Consider the following 16,428-nt stretch of genomic DNA (forward strand, 5'->3'; position numbering starts at 1 on the left):
GTTATTGCCAATCTGTGAATTATGTAATGTTTTTCTGCTAGTTATTTTGGGGTTTATTAGTATTTTAATGGGAAGTATGGGCCTGCTTTTGGCTGATGAGATAGGATTGTTGTTGTTGTTGTTGTTGTTGTTGTTGTGTGCTTTCAAGTTGTTTCAGACTTAGGTTGACCCTGAGCGGGGCTGGGTAAATGACCTTGGAGGGCCGTATCTGGCCCCCGAGCCTTAGTTTGAGGACCCCTGGTCTAGAGTGATGATTTTTTCACTCCTCTGCTGAAAAAATCCACATGCTACCAAATGTCAATTTATTTGTTGAATATATAAATATCTGATTGCTATCAGCTTTCAGAGATCTCCAATTAACCCGGTTGGTCACTCAAGTAAAATTCAAGTAAAAACATTCATCCGTTCCCTGCTTGAACTGTATATAGAAAAAGTAAGAATAATGCAGTCTTCGTGATCTCATTGGATAGCACATCTGAGCAGTTCCCACCATTGAGTCTTCTGACCTGGTCTCATGGGACTTGCAGTCAAATGATATCTGGAGGACCACATTATTTTCACCCATATGGCATAACTCGCCTGGCTGGAAATCTTAATTGTCTTTACAAATTGTGCTCCAAAGATATATTCATGTTTACACAATTTACTGGCAGAATGTAACCAATGGAGACTTCCTCATGCCTGCACTATCAGTATCATCACTGTCATCATAACAACAACAAAAGAGAGGAGAGTACTGTATAAATAGATTAAAGGGAAAACCTTCCTTGGATATATAAAAATAGTGTCTGTATTTAAATAAACATTATATAACATTGATGTGGAACAGTCCAGCATAAAACAATGTCATTGGTTAGTTGCATTTAAAGTAGGCCAGTGCATGTAAGGTATTGCAGTATTTAAAGATTTTCCTGAAAGGTGTGAATCTTAGTGACAATGAGTAGGAGAGACAGGTCTTCATTCTTAAATGACAGCTGTTAATTACAGATATTTCATGCCTACAGCAATTGTAGAATGATAAAACTTTCAAAGACTTGGAAGACAGTAGTCTAAAAGCAGCAGATCCCATCTGAAGTTGGACAATAAGCAAGGTCAACCCAGGTTAGTATTTGAATGGGAGACTTCCAATGAAAAACAGGCATTGTAGGCTATGTTTTAGAGAAAGGAACTGGTAAAACCATATCTGAGTTCCTTTCCCAGGAAGTCAATAGGTGACAGCATATTCATTCACACACACAAAACCCTGCAGCTCTTTACGCTAGCTGTGTGCTTGCTTCTAAATGAAGTAGCAAATGAACTGTATCCATTTAAACTTCAGGTGAAGAATATCATGCTTGAATGTTCACTCAGATACTTTCTCTCAAACATGTGCACACACATCCACATATAGGAAAATTCACTGTTACAAAAACCCAGGTGCAACAATGTATTTCTTTTTCCCTTGCAGTGATATTTTTCAATAGAGAAATATTTTCTTAACATGATCTTTCTAGAGCTTGAAGAAAATTGCTTTTTTTGGAATTACAGCTCTAATCAATGTTATTCCAAAAAGTAACTTTTCAAGATTCAGATCTTTTGTCTGAAATAATTAAGTTTGTTTTAATTTACCCCAGATACTCATGTCTTATTTGCAGGGCATCCATTAATACTATTTATGTAAACTGCCTCCCACATATCAGATTTGTATCTTCTGGAAAATTCATAAGGATGGATAATACCAGAGTTCCAAATCTAGCTATTACAAGAATTGAATAAATTTGCTGCGAAGAGTCACTTTAAATATCTCTCTGATGTAAATTTTCATTTCAGGTCACTCCGAGGAGGATTGGGCTTTAAGCCTGTCAAGCAATTTCATACCATTAGTGCTCTTTACATGTTTGCAAGAGCATCATAAATGGGAAATTATTAATATTCTGGGGATATGCCATTTAAAATACCATGCCTTCAAATTATAAGGACTAAAACAGTTTGGTGGCAATTAGGCATTCTTTTCTTCAAAGTAGAAATTATGAACTAGAGATCTAAACTGCAGCACTCCACAATGTGATTATATAATTTAATACTCACTTACTGAATCTGCAATGATTTCTTTAGTCTGTTAATGGCTAGGAAGCAATAATCAGCTCCTTCATTTCAATGGAAATGCAGCAGTAAAGGAACTAGATTTTTTAAAAAATCATATAATTAGAATTCCTAATAATAATAATAATAATAATAATAATAATAATGTCGCAATCCCAGGTGACAGCAGGATTGCAGAGAAACAACTGGAAAAGATAACATGATATGAGGATTTAAAGATTGAACTGCAAAGACTCTGGCACAAGCCAGTAAAAGTGGTCCCAGTGGTGAGCGGCACACCTTGTGCAGTGCCTAAAGTCCTTGTCCTGCACTTAAACACAATTGGCGCTGACAAAATTACAATCTGCCAGCTGCAGAAGGCCACCTTATTGGGATCTGCACGCATTATTCGCTGATACATCACACAATCCTAGACACTTGGGAACAACCAGCAGAGTGTCTGCTGTGGACTCATCTTGTTATGTTTCAAATAATAATTTTATTTTTTTACCCGCCTTTCCTCATGGTTCACGTTGAGTTACAACATTGCTAAAAGCACATAATCATCTAAAACATTTTATAAAGTGCACAAATTAAAACATATTTCTACAAAATAGTTATTAAAACACAAGGTGAAAGTTTAAAATTAGTAATTAAAACTGACTGGGAAAAGGGTCTTTGAATGTGTTTTAAATTCCAACAGCTTATGTTATTTTCTACTGTGGGTGATTGGTGAGGTAGATTCACAAATTGATAACAATGTTCTAATTTTCTTCTGATCCATTATTGGAAGTAATGCATGGAGAAAGATTTCAAAAACTTTATTATCAACAGTTTAGAGAGCCAGTGACAAGGGATGATCCATCCATTAGGCATGGAGAAATATTCAGGTCATGCAGTTTTTAATTGACATTCCTTTTCATACTACTCATACACCAACTCTCTGTTTTGTTCTGTAATGGAGGCAGACTTTGGGTAGTAATGAAGATGGCAGTGTAGCATCGACAATGGCTTGGACAACATTTGTCCTTGGCTAACAATAATACATCTATATATATTGATTATGACCTTTTAATTTTTGGAATAATCCAAAAATCCTTTATTCATACCATGCGCTACCACATATAGTAATAATTACCATACACAAGTTGTTTATATATCATTGTCCATATTCAGTTACACATTGGGATTTGACAGCAGAGTGGACCCTATGCACACATGTGCTTTTGCATGTATGCAAAGATACTCATTCCTTTTCTCTGAAATACAGAGAACAGCTCCTGGTATTTTTGGTGGTCCCTCATACAATTAGTAAACAAGCCTCATCCTGATTTGCTCCTAAGATCACAGTTATACTTATTTTTATAGAAAAAAAAGTAGAAAAGGAGGAGGAAAATGAACAGCTGATATAGTTAGAGAGTAGACATATACATTAATTTAATGTAATCTGGTCAATGTTTAAACCTGTAAGAGTCATATTCCTGTATGTGTAAAGCAATGAACCTTCAAGCATTAAATAATAGATGGCTGAAATGTGGTAAGGTCAACAGAGTCATTTCAATTGAAATGTAGCAGTAAAGGAACTAAATTTGCATACATATGCATACATCATTGTAATACAATTGTCTGGTTGCTACTGACACGATAAATAAAATAAATCATTGTAAGAAAGTTTTTGCTGTAATGTACTTCTGCTTTTAATCTTTCCCATTTTGTCCTGAATGCCTGTGCCGGTGACTTCAAGGCTCTGTAGGACTTTTTGACCTATTTGATTAGCCTGTGATACAGAGATTTTGCTATCTCTGAACTGACCTGACTTGATGAGATATGTGTTTATTACAAAGAGGCCTCTATACATTAGGAAGTCCCAACGCTTAGACAAAACATCTTAGATATTAAAATACAGTATTGCGAAATATGTTTAAACTGATATTTAAAGAAAAAATTTTGTTCAACTCTTACAAAATTCCAAAAACTCATGGTGAATGAATAATCAATGTACATTGTGAAACAGTAACATTTTGATACTATGTTTTAAACAGCAGGAAAAAAAACCCTAATTAACAAGTGTTATTCTCAGAAGTATAGTTGTACCATTAATGTTGATGCACAAAGTACTAAATGATACAGAAAGCTATTGATTGGTGGTATGTAAGTCAATGTAAGAAATCTTTATATTTACTAGAGCTATTTGTATTGCTCAGCAGCTACCTTACTTCATTAAGTGTTTGATTAGAATGTTGCATGGCAACATTGTTCTTTTCCAGAAAGAAAGGTGACTTGATTAATTTATTTGAAACAGAGGAGAGAAGATTGTAAAGAAATTACAACCCTTCTCAGAGTTGTAGTAATATTTATTTATTTACCATATTTATATCCTGCCCTTCTCATCCCAAGGGGGTCTCGGGGTAGCTTAATATTTGGTATCTATAGCAGAATAGAATGCAGCATAGCTAGTGCTCTATTTGAGCTTATGGTAGAAAACAGGACAGAAAATATGCAGGATGCTTTGGTAAAGTTTTTTAAAAGGTAAAAACATATTGCTGCCCAACCCAAGGAATAAAGGGATCCAACACAAAAGATTGGATAAAATCAGTGCAACTTCATTCACTGTTACTTATTTAGTTGCTTTTGTGATAAACAAATCAAATGGGGAGCAAATTGGTGTGGAAGCAGCTGGGACTATCAGTTTCCCCAAACCAGTCCCCTCCCCCCCCCCCCCCGCCTCTGCTGGGTGAAAACACCATAGCTAGCCCCATCCCAGGCCAACTAATTAACAGGAAGGCTAGCCAGAGTGTGTATGTGCCAGACTGCTTTGGCCCAGAAGGTGTATCATTGGTTCATATTTCCCCCTGCCATGGAGACATATTTAGGAAACCATCCTAAGCCACTTGTCCAATTAAGGGGGGGGGTCAATTAAGGGGGGGAAACAATCCTACCCAGCCCCATAATGACCACAATTATTTTACTGTCTAAGGCGGTGGGTTGAAGAATTCCAAAAGGAAAAGATGGAGGGTGAATCTGCCTCTTAAGAGCAGGCTAGACACCCCTATCCCCACCTCCTGGCAAATCATGCCAGAATACATTTAAAGCAGGTCTTCATCCTCATGAGGACAGCAAAATGATCTCCCAACCTCTGTTGTTCTATGGCAGGGGTCCTCAAACTATGGCCCGGGGGCCAGATACGGCCCTCCAAGGTCATTTACCTGGCCCTCGCTCAGGGTCAACATAAGTCTGAAATTACTTGAAAGCACACAACAACAACAACAACAACAACAACAACAACAACAACAATCCTATCATCAGCCAAAAGCAGGCCCATACATCCTATTGAAATACTAATAAGTTTATATTGGTTAAAATTGTTCTTCATTTTAGTTATTGTATTGTTTTTAAGTGTTTTTTGCACTACAGATAAGATATGTGCAGTGTGCATAGGAATTCATTCATGCTTTTTTCAAATGATAATCCAGCCCTCCAACAGTTTGAGGGACTGTGACCTGGCCTTCTGTGTAAAAAGTTTGTGGATCCCTGTTTTACGGTGTGGGAAATCCTGTTACTGTTGCATGTGAAACATCTCATATAAAAGACATCGACTAAAGAAAGTTGCATAACTTTGGTAGAAAAGTCCCTCATGTGTTTGTAAAGCATCTTGAGGAAGAGGAAAGCCTCATGGTGCTCCCTCCTTCAACATAGGGATAGGGATAAGAAAGTGAAGAAAAGGAAAGTCACTTCTACATGCAGGCAGGATGCAAAACACTTTGAGTTACACAGATTTACATAGAGCCCCTGGTGACACAGTGGGTTAAACAACTGAGCTGCTGAACTTGCTGACTGAAAGATTGTCAGTTCAAATCTGGGGAGCAGGGTGAGCTCCCATGGTTAGCCCCTGCTTCTGCCAACCTCGCAGTTAGAAAACATGCAAATGTGAGTAGATCAATAGGTACCGCTCTGAAAGGAAGGCAATAGTGCTCCTTGCAGTCATGCCGGCCAAATGATCTTGGGGGAATCTACGGACAACGCCAGCTCTTCTGCTAAAAAATGGAGATGAGCACCAACCCCCAGAATTGGACACAACTGAACATAATGTCAGGGGAATACCTTTACCTTTTACATAGATCTAGAAAACAGGTGAAAACAAGAAAGTGGGCATGGACCACGGAGTTTCCTCTTTCCTTATTTGCTCTCTATACAAGTGTTGATGCTTCTTCACTTCCAACAGGATTAGAGTTGCAAATGGTGAGAGCTTAGTTCAAGCCAGGAGAACCTCAAAGAGACATATCACTACTATGCTACAGTAGAATGGGGAGCAAACATCTGCTTATAATTTATGTGATCCAGTAGTCTTGAAGTCATGTCCTGTGGAGATTTGAAGATTTATTATTTCTATTTTATTCTATCAAACTGTGCCAACAAAGAGAAAAAACAGGACAAGTGCAAAGAAGCCAGAATGGATGTCCAAAGAACTTCTAACTGTGCTAAGACACAAAAGAGACATGCACAAGAAGTGGAAAAAGGGAGAAATAACCAAAGAAGATTCAAACAAATAGCCAACACCTGTAGGGAAAAGGTCCGCAAGGCTAAAGCACAAAACGAGCTCAGGCTTACCAGGGACATTAAAAACAATAAAAAGGGCTTCTTTTCTTATGTCAGTAGAAAAAGGAAAAACAAGGAGGCAAAGGGCCTCTTCGAGGAGAAGATGGGGCAATGCTGACATGGGGTAGGGAAAAGGCAGAACTACTTAATGCCTTCTTCGCCTCAGTCTTCTCACAAAAAGGAGGTCATCTTCAACCTCAGCAAGATGGAGTGGATGAGGGATTAGAGGACATCCAACCCCAAATTGGGAAACAAGTTGTCCAGGAATACCTGGCTGCTCTAAATGAGTTCAAGTCCCCAGGGCCACATCAACTACACCCAAGAGTATTGAAGGAACTAGCGGAAGTCATTTCGGAACCATTGGCCATCATCTTTGAGAGTTCTTGGAGAACGGGAGACGTTCCAGCAGATTGGAGGAGAGCCAATGTGGTCCCAATCTTCAAGAAGGGAAAAAAGGATGACCCAAACAATTACCGTCCGGTCAGCTTCACATCGATACCAAGCAAGATTCTGGAAAAGATTGTTAAGGAAGTGGTCTGCAAACACTTAGAAACAAATGCAGTCATCGCTAATAGTCAACATGGATTTATCAAAAACAAGTCATGCCAGACTAATCTGATCTCTTTTTTCGATAGAGTTACAAGCTGGATAGATGCAGGGAATGCCGTGGATGTGGCGTACCTGGATTTCAGTAAGGCCTTCGACAAGGTCCTCCATGAACTTCTAGCAAACAAACTAGTCCAATGTGGGCTAGGCAAAACTACTGTGAGGTGGATCTGTAATTGGTTAAATGGATGAACCCAGAGGGTGCTCACCAATGCTTCCTCTTCATCTTGGAAAGAAGTGACAAGTGGAGTGCCGCAGGGTTCTGTCCTGGGCCCGGTCCTGTTCAACATCTTTATTAATGACTTAGATGAAGGGCTAGAAGGCATGATCATCAAGTTTGCAGACAACACCAAATTGGGAGGGATAGCCAATACTCCAGAGGACAGGAGCAGGATTCAAAACGATCTTGACAGATTAGAGAGATGGGCCGAAACTAACAAAATGAAGTTCAACAGTGACAAATGCAAGATACTCCACTTTGGCAGAAAAAACGAAATGCAAAGAAACAAAATGGGGGACGCCTGGCTCGAGAGCAGTACGTGTGAAAAAGATTTTGGAGTCTTTGTGAACAACAAGTTAAACATGAGCCAACAATGTGATGTGGCGGCAAAAAAAGCCAATGGGATTTTGGCCTGCATCAAAAGGAGCATAGTGTCTAGATCGAGGGAAGTAATGCTACCCCTCTATTCTGCTTTGGTTAGACCACACCTGGAATATTGTGTCCAATTCTGTGCACCACGATTCAAGAGAGATATTGACAAGCTGGAATGTGTAAAGAGGAGGGCGACTAAAATGATCAAGGGTCTGAAGAACAAGCCCTATGAGGAGCGGCTTAAGGAGCTGGGCATGTTTAGCCTGAAGAAGAGAAGGCTGAGAGGAGATATGATAGCCATGTATAAATATGTGAGAGGAAGCCACAGGGAGGAGGGAGCAAGCTTGTTTTCTGCTTCCTTGGAGACTAGGACACGGAACAATGGCTTCAAATTACAGGAGAGGAGATTCCATCTGAACACGAGGAAGAACTTCCTGACTGTGAGAGCCATTCAGCAGTGGAACTCCCTGCCCTGGAGTGTGGTGGAGGCTCCTTCTTTGGAAGTTTTTAAACAGAGGCTGGATGGCCATCTGTCAGGGGTGATTTGAATGCAACATTCCTGCTTCTTGGCAGGGGGTTGGACTGGATGGCCCATGAGGTCTCTTCCAACTCTTTGATTCTATGATTCTATGATTCCTTGTACCACCACATAAAATTGTTATTTTGTTTTTTTATGAATGCTCTTGATGAACTCAATTATAGTAAATACTTGATTCTCACTCAGCCACAAAATGATGATTCTGCAATCAGTTCTGTGTAAAGCAGCTTAAGAAGAAAGCTACTTGATTATCTTACCAAGATGTTATTTGTTATGTGCCTTGGATTTGTGTTGGTTTTATATACCAGTATAAAACTTGAATGAACTAATGCTAAGAAAAAGATCAAACCACTAAATTATTTTGATTCTAAGGAAGTTTAAACACACATCTGTACACGATACTTCAGGTCATAAGGAGGGGGAGTATATAAGCTCTAGTGTAAGTAATGAAGTAGATTTAAACATCTCACTGTTTTGAAATGGCAGCCAGATCACACGAACACCTTTGCAGGAAGATACTGTTTGAGAGATAAAGCCCCGAGGGAGACATCACTATTGGCAGCTCCAAAAATATCTGGAACAAAGTAAAAAAAATAATTTGAGAGAAAATAACATGTTGGTCGCTAAGGAGGGCATCCTGTTGTGAGCAATGAAATATGAGGCTGTGTAGAGGAATTGCACTGCAGAAAGCGCACAGCTGGTCTTTGTGTGCAGCCAAAAAGAAAGAAATGGGGGAAGGGGACATTTACAACTTTTTTTCATTCTTTGCTCTGAGTTCTGACTTAAAAGAACTCCCAGAATTATTACCAATCTTATGAGTGAATGCAGTAGCACTGTCCTCTCCACGTATGTGAGTGTAATATAAGACCACCATTGGACAAAATAAGGGTCTTTTCAAGCAGACAAAGAAAGCAACTCATGAGTGTACTTTGAAACCTCACCCCAAATGCCAAAATAAATTAAGGCATTGACAACCTCTGCCTGCCAAAATTGTTATGTACCCATGAAGTCAATACTTTCAGTATCCAATAAAAACTTGGAAAGGTGTGAAATCAAGGAAAGATTCAGTTGTAGAGTTCTAGATGAAGGTTGTGATAATGTTTTAAAATAAAAGAAATTCTGATACATGTCAGGGAATAAAAGTTACAGAAGTAGGTATTGTGAAGGCTTTGTACTATGATACTAGAGACCAGGGTTTGAATCCTGAAAACAAAGGCAAATTTTGCCAGGAATATCTTGTGAAGGCACACTAAAATACAACAACAGTGAGATTAAAACACAACTGAACCTTTTTAGATATAGGTATTCCATTGTCAAACATTCAACAGAAAGTAAATTGGATGACTTGGAATCATAGAAATCAGATATAAGCTTGGGAGCATGAACATACTTTCAGACTGACAACAACATCTAGCACACCTCTCTAGAGACAACATTCTAAAATTGGAAGGCACACACTTAGACAGCTTACTGCCACTATCTCAGGTTTCAGATCAGGTCAGCATACTAACTGGCCAAAATGCAAGTGGAATGAGCATTTAAAATGTCAATTCCACTCACATTTCTCAGTGACACAAGGGACTAAAACTCCACCTTTTTGCTGGGGGAGGGCCAGATACCCACCTGTGTCAATTTGTGATCAGGTCAGATGGACATGGGGATAGTCCCACTCCACTCCCTGCCGCCTGTTTATCCCTTAAAAAGAGAGGGAAAGCCTCTGTACAGAAGTACAAGGTTTGTCTTATTTCCTGATGCTTGAAAATGAAACTATAGAGATTAGCAGTGGGGATTTCCCTTCCCCTCTCTAAGGATATTAGAGGCAAAGATGAAGTACTTTGGACACATAATGAGAAGACAAGAAAGCTTAGAGAAGACAATGATACTGGGAAGATGGAAAGAAAAAGGAAGAGGAGCCGACCATGGGCAAGATGGATGCATAGAATCATAGAATCATAGAATCATAGAATCAAAGAGTTGGAAGAGACCTCATGGGCCATCCAGTCCAACCCCCTGCCAAGAAGCAGGAATATTGCATGGGATCCTTGAAGTGACTGGCTTGACCTTAAAGGAGCTGGGAGTGGTGATGGCCGATAGGGAGCTCTGGCGTGGGCTGGCCCATGAGGTCATGAAGAGTGGGAAGAGACTGAACGAATATACAACAAACTCTAAGGCTCCATAGTAGTTACATTTTCAAGCCTCAGAAAGCTAAGGCAAGCCTCATACTTCTGTATAGAGGCTTTTTCTATTTGCAAAGGTCTGGATCTTCCAGTAAGATCCAAACTTTTGCAAGTATTTTTTAAAAAAAATCTGGAATAAATCTGGATGATCAGATTTATTCTAGTTTGAAAGAGATTAACCTACAGCATCAATTGGACATCCCATGCTAATTAGTTTCCTATGCCATGGCTGTGTACATGGGGCCTGAGGAAGCCTTCTTTGATCATATTAAAGCAAGAGCAGGAAATTGCATGCATGGGGAGTCAGGAACACTTTGTCTGCAATGGAAACATTCTTTTGCATTTTCAGACAGATTTAGGCATTCACGGTAATATTGTGGTTAAATCACGTGCATGTGCATGCACACACACACACACACAGTCTAAACACATGAGGTTTTCTTTAGGAGTGTGTACAATGAAGTCTCTGTGAGCTTTGGAAATATTCTTGGGATCTTATGGATACAAAAATGGGGTTAGGAATCAGATGTGGCTCAAAGACTACACTTTATCCACCCCTTCTTTACAAGATAGGTACATTTCGATGATGTACCTTACATCACAAACTATCAGATGCTTACATCACAAACTATGCAGTGCTTTGCAAGACAAAACCATAATTTGTACTCATCTCTGGAAATAAGGATGAATCCATGAAGATTAACTATGCCTAGAATCTACATTTTAGTAAATGCTATGCATAAATCAGAGTTCTTTCTGTACTGGAAAAAAAACTAATGCAAAACCTAAAACATGATACATGGACAACTTTGAAGAATTTTGATTCCCTTTTATTAGCTATGTTACTATGTTAATCCCCATGGGACACATGGAAGCGAAGTAAATTTTTAGATAAACGAAATGAAATACCTTCTACTATCTATATCTTTGTTGTATGTGTGATTCTAACTTCTTATTTGTTGTTTATGTTTTGTCTTTGTAGTTCTTGCTTGTTTATTCTTTTCAAGAATATGTGTAATATGTTGCTGTCCCACTCCCATATTCTACAGAGACAGTGCCATGTGTGACATAATATAGCCTCCAAAAAGAAGTTTACAAGAGTATGGATAAGCACAGACTGTTTGTTTAAAGGATTTTCCCTTATACTTCAACTGGAAAACCTCCCAGAGTGACTCCCATATGATCAATAAAAACAAAAAAGACTTTGCTTAAAGGCTCAAAATAAGGAAGACGGGGGTGGGGGCAGTGCCACCATATCCTTTAAGCACTTTAGGCACAGTGCCTAGTACCTACAAAAAGATAGAACTTTCTAAAATACTACAGTAGAGTCTTGCTTATCTAACCTTCACTCATCCAACGTTCTGTATTATCCAACACAATCTGTCTCCCACCTGGATCCACAGCTGTTTCAATACATTGCAATGTTTTTGTGCTTAATTCATAAATTCAGTAATTCTTACATAAAGTTGTCGTGTATTGATCTGCTTTTTTTGTCAATTTTTCATAAAACGTGATGTTTCGGTACTTAATTTGTAAAATCATGACATAATTTGGGGTTTAATGGGCTTTTCCTTAACCCCCCTTATTATCCAACATTTCACTTATCCAACATTCTGCTGGCCCGTTTGTGTTGGACTCTACTACATTAAGAAAAGATGTATAAACATTTGCAGAAAATAAAAATAAAAATACTGATATTTTCGACTTCCATTTTTTAATGAATATGCATGCTTTGAGGTTGATAGAACAGTTTTTGGAATAATGTTTCTCTGTTCTCAGTAGTATATCAAGGCAAGGTGGTGAACTGAATACAAGAGTGCTTAGAGTTTATGAAAACCTTAATGCAGCCCTTGGTAGGGGAATGTTATATACCTTCAGAAAACAAGGTAATATGAATGCCAGTCTAAGCCAATGTAAAGAACTTCATGCCACAGTAGCCACTAACATCTACAATAACATTGACATATCCCAGACTCACCTTGTAATTCAGTTGGAGTGCAACTCTCCTTCAGAACAAGTGAAATCCAAATCCCTTAAATGGGAAACCATTACTAACAGCCACTGCATTCGTTGAGAGACTACTAATTGATCTTAGTTTTTGTTGTTCAAACACACTGGACATGGAAACTGGTCTAATGTTCTGTGATGCAAATTAAACATCGTTACTACATCAAGGTCTTTCTCCTTAGCCATCTTCAAAAATTCATATTTCCCATTTAGCACAATAGTTTGGTGAAGTCCCCAGTCTGGGGGAACAAACTTAGGCATATCTAAAAGTGTATGGGCACCATTTTTATGAAACAAGGACAGAACTAACTGTTCTGAAACACTCGAAGCAATTAATTACTAACATTCAGGACTGTAAATGCATGCTACTTTGTAATTGCCTTTAAATTATTTAATTCATGTCATACATTATTTATGAGGCATTACTAACTAGGAAGAAAAGCTTCAAGGGAAAAAAATCAAATGTCTAAAGAGCCTATGAAATCAATTTTATAAATACACAGTATGTTTGTAGGCATAGACAACACAAGCTTTGTTCACATTACATATTAAAACATCCAACAAAACAACAGCAATAAAAAGCGGCATCAATTTCTAAATGTATTAAAATTATAGTTTTGCATAATCAGTGCTTTTAATCTGCATTTAACATTGAGACTTTGGGGAGGAAAAACTCACCATGAACTAGAAAGGGTCAGAGAAAGACTGGATAGAGAAAACATGAATTTTGATAAAATTCTTTATACAATGTTCGTATTTTAAACCTGTTTGAGGGGATGGTCAGTGAAACTCTTTTTGCACTTTTTTTCTTTTGACTTTTTGTACAGTAACTTCAACGTGCCACGTCTGGTTTTGGAATCTTTAAAATCACTCTTTGCTTTCCTTTCTTTTATCTGGGATTTATTCCATTGCTATGACAAAATTTGACTTCAGCTAACTCATTCAGTGTATGTGTTGACTCTTGTCTTACATTTCTAGCTGACAGACAACTTATCAAAACACATATAAACATTGCACCTACACAAATCTGTATTTAATTGACTCTTTTGCTAGCATCACCGGAAGCAAATGGATAGAAAATAATTCATAATCCTTAACAGTATCTTTGTAACTGGATAGGAAATTCATTTCACTTCTATTTTATATTAAACGTTATTTTAAAAAAACAGATTTGTTTTCATATTTTTTTTTAAAAAAAGAAAACTTTACACTAAGAAAAAATGGGGCGAAACAGGAACAGATTTTTTTTTCACTCAGGAAGAGAGCTTTGAGTGCTTTAAGTATTGATTAAAATTCACGTGTATTAAGCTATGTTATGACTGAATTGGTTTGAGAATTTGTGTTGTTGTTTTTTGTGATAGGGTTCTCATTTTATGTGTGGCAGGTGGGTACATCAGTTAGTCTTCCTGCTGAGCACAGCTGTGCCTATTGAATTTGGTGGAGGTCCATTAAAGATGTTTTTCCAATTTACTTTGAAAAGTTTAACTAAATCCACAAGTTTCTTTATAAGCTGTTCTTCTGGACACAAAAAAATGATTTTAAAAAACTTTTATACATGGGAGAAAGGACCTCTGAAGTGTTTATCATTTATAATTTCAATAGAGGCCCCTTTCACACAGCTGTATAAAATCCATATTGAACTGGATTATATGGCAATGTGGATTCAGATAATCCAGTTCAAAGCGGATATTGTGGATTATCTGCCTTCATATTCTAGGTTATATGGCTATATGGAAGGGTTTTAAGGTCACTTCTATACTGCCATATACAATCCAGATTATCTGCTTTGAACTGGATTATATGGCATTGTAGAATCATATAAACCAGTTACAAACAATTTATCTGGATTCAGAAACTGGGTTATATGGCAGTGTAGATCCAGTCCAAGAGGGATATGGAAAGGAGTAATGTCAGTCTTGCTGAAAAAGTAAGTTTTATACAATAGAATAGTAAATATGAATTGAAGTTATCAAACATATTAGATCATTACATTCTGATATGAAATAAAAGGGTTTTCAAGTGTGGAAGGGGTTAAACATTCCTGCAAATGGCTACAAAGCACCAGGATGGTCCAAAGTGTTCTGCAAACTCATCAGTATCCCCCAAAATTGCTTAGTATAGAGCAAATTTGATTTAAGATTGACTGCTCTTCCTGGAACAGTTCGGAGGATGGGGACAGTGTGAGATATCAAGGAGGCTGCTACATACACAGTCTAGCCTCCTCCTTCCCAGCTGAGATGCACCAAGGAGTAGTAGTCAACCAGTTCAAAGAGCTTGCTTTGAACTGATTGGTTGACCAGAGAATGACCTAGTGTCTCTGGGCATCCCTTGGTGATGGGAAAGAGATGGTCCATGGGAGTATAACGTCCACCAAGACAGCTATCCCTCTTGTTTTTCCATAAATATGCAGCCATGGACTGGATTGGCTGACTCCTCAGTTGGGTCGGTTGATTCCTGGATTTGTGCCAACCGCCTCTGCAGCTGTAATCAACCAGATGTGGGCATATATTTCCCACAATCGTAATTCAATTTATATGGCATCAAATTCAAACTCATTCAGTATTTTGCTTTATTGTGTAATTATCCATTTGTCTTCTATGTCTACTGTCATTTTGTATCAATATAGTCATTACTTTACAAGTGTCTTGTAGTCTTTTGTCTATGTGCATTCTGTCTGCCCATACGATGAAAAGTTTATAGAACTCCATGAAAAAAATGTGTGGTATTTTCTATCATTACACTGGTATTACTGATGCTGATCTTTTTTGGATTGTCTGCTAAAAATGCTCAAATTTCCCTCAAACCTTTTCTTTACCAACAATTCAACACCAATTATGCTTTGCAACACTTTTAGCTTAGACAGAATGCTTAAAATCTGTCCATTTCATGTAAAAATGATAGTATGCAGCAAACCTATGTTTCAAGCTATTTCATCCTTCATGGAGAACTGTTAGAAAAAAACGTAAAGACCTGATCTACAATAGATTGTCTTTGTGTCCTTCTGTGTCTTGAGACTAACAAATTGGAAACGATTGCTAGAATCAAGGCATGTAATTAGACAACATAACATCTAATATACTCCTTTTGTCAGACTGCCAGAACAAAAATTTCTGTAAATGACACATTAAACCATAAAAACAACCACTTGCAGCAGGCCTGTTAATGATGATAAAGAACTTGTGGAAAATCAAGTAATTAATCCACTGGAAGCTTTCCACAGAAGGCACAGGAAATGCAAATACACATATAATCAAACATTTTGTGAATGTACGGCTTTGAGTTGCTGCATGTTTTGGGAATAAGGATCCCTAACCTATTTACTAGGCATGGGTAATCAAAAAATAAATGGTTATAAACTGTGTTCAAAAGTAGGGGCACTGGTAATTCTATTCTAAAGTCATTTCTGAATTTTTCCAATTTTTTTTTATCTTTCAGAAATTTCTGAAAGTTCCTAATCAATTCACTAATGGCAGACGTGCACGCGCAATAGGGGAAAACAGTACTGTCACTGGGGAAACTTCAGAGGCTTTTCTCTCCCTTCAAACAGAAGGGAGGCAGTTTAACCACCCCAAAAATAAGTTTGGTGCCTTTCCTCTGACTTAGGGAAGACACCTGGGTGTTGGTGTCCAGGAGATTTAGGAAGTATTATAGAGCAATAGTGTTATAATGTTGAGAACACAACCCAAAACAGAAGGGAGGCAGTTGAACCCCAAGAAAAAAAAGATAACTGTGCTGCCTTTCCCCTGACTTAGAAAAGGCAGCTGGGCACTGAGGTTCGGGACTGCCATTTTTGGAGAAAATACATAAAAGTGACAAAACAACCCAGCACTGAAAGCTAAAGGCTTTCTCTC

General features: G+C 38.0%; 1 protein-coding gene across 6 annotated transcripts in view; it reads right to left on the reverse strand.

Moving 5' to 3' along the window:
• Positions 1-16,428, reverse strand: part of MGAT4C (MGAT4 family member C) — a 491,168-nt gene that overhangs the window by 354,675 nt on the left and 120,065 nt on the right. The window contains exon 3 of one of the 6 annotated variants that reach the window (XM_060777360.2): positions 8,864-8,967. The exons of the other annotated variants lie outside the window; for them this stretch is intronic. The gene's annotated coding sequence lies outside the window, so the exon portion shown is untranslated. The remainder of the gene's footprint in view (positions 1-8,863; positions 8,968-16,428) is intronic. 6 annotated transcript variants of the gene reach the window in all.

This window comes from Anolis sagrei, chromosome 5 (genome assembly GCF_037176765.1).
Source record: "Anolis sagrei isolate rAnoSag1 chromosome 5, rAnoSag1.mat, whole genome shotgun sequence".
Lineage (NCBI taxonomy): Eukaryota > Metazoa > Chordata > Lepidosauria > Squamata > Dactyloidae > Anolis > Anolis sagrei.